Below are 1,409 nucleotides of genomic sequence, written 5' to 3'. Positions count from 1 at the left end.
CACACACACACACACACACACATAATTTCTCCCAAGTTGTCTCTGCCAAATATATGCCAAACTTAGCTGCTTGCTACATGTGGTGAATGACTATACACTTGGAGATCAACAGAAGTAGGTCAGGGGTTATTCTCCCTAAGAGTGATCAGCCATCTAGAGCAAGCAGTCACCACTGTTCATCCCACAACAAGTAGGACCCACTCACTTCTGATACGGACAGTAGTTGACTTTCCTTGTAGGAGACCCCAGAGAGGCCAAGCCCACCCAAGGGTGACCAAGGTTGGGCCACCATCATGAATCTAGGGTCTGCCCATCTTGTCACATGTATGCCTCTAGTTCCTCCCCTTCCTATCATGTGTCCACCCCAGCTCATCCCCTTCCTGTCACACCTATGCCCATTGTATATCCCCTCCTATTGCTTGTATGCCGATTGTACTGCCCCTTCCTGTGACGTGTGGTTACCTGTAATCACGCCCCCCTAAGTAGCTATAACCCTTGGTTAGCAATAAACAGGGTGTCCGCCCAGCTGGATCTCTCCGGATGTTGCCACCCCACCTCCCCTCGGCCCACGCTGTGCACGAACCTGGCTGGTAAGATCATGGCCGTCCACAAAGTGAGCATGCTACTATGAACTGTGTCTGACTCCGTTATTTCAATCTCTCTTCTCTCATGCTCTCTACAACTTTAATCTGTATGTATCTCAACTGTACAATTGTGCCTACCGGACCACTGATGATTTGTTGGGGTCCCTCTTTTCCCCAAAATGTGGGGCTAATTGAAGGGTGGAGAAATAAATGGCTTGGTGAGCCTCGCCTTTCTAGTTCTTGGGTCTCTCGCTTTCTGATGGTCAGACCAGGATGCAGCTAGTTGCTGGCAAGGCTCATTTTCTGCAGGACATCCGCAAGGAGAAGCTGCATGGACCTACCCCAATGCAGCCCTGGGTGCTGGAGCAGCCCTGTGGAGACCCTGCCAGCGCTGAGATGCTTACACGCTTGATAATTCGGCTTTCCTCCTGCAGTTGGTGTCATAGTGTGTGTTTTGTGAGATGGAGGAGGGCTTTGTGAATTGGTGTGGGACATATGGGCTTACTGTTGGACTTGTGGGCTTGGGCAGCACTGGGTTGGGATGTTTTCTTGCTGTGCACTTAACTTTTATATAAAACTCTCTTATAAATGAGTTTCTGTGGATTTGTTTCTCTAAAGTACCCAGACTGATACAGAGCCTTCCACCAAACTGGCCAGGCCAGCTGTGGGCATCTCTCCTGAGCAGACAGGTGAGTCGAGTCTTCAGGGGAGAAGCCCCCCACCCCCGCACCACAGCCCTAGGGCCACCCACAGAGCCGGGCCCCGTCCCAAAGCGCCCACTCGCAACCTCGCTCGTCTCAAGCCCCGCCCCGCAGCTCGGCTTTT

The sequence above is a fragment of the Echinops telfairi genome, unplaced genomic scaffold (genome assembly GCF_000313985.2).
Source record: "Echinops telfairi isolate 266 unplaced genomic scaffold, ASM31398v2 ScPeMD7_1;HRSCAF=3_0, whole genome shotgun sequence".
Taxonomy (NCBI): Eukaryota; Metazoa; Chordata; class Mammalia; order Afrosoricida; family Tenrecidae; genus Echinops; species Echinops telfairi.
Note: the sequence above shows the minus strand (reverse complement) of the source record.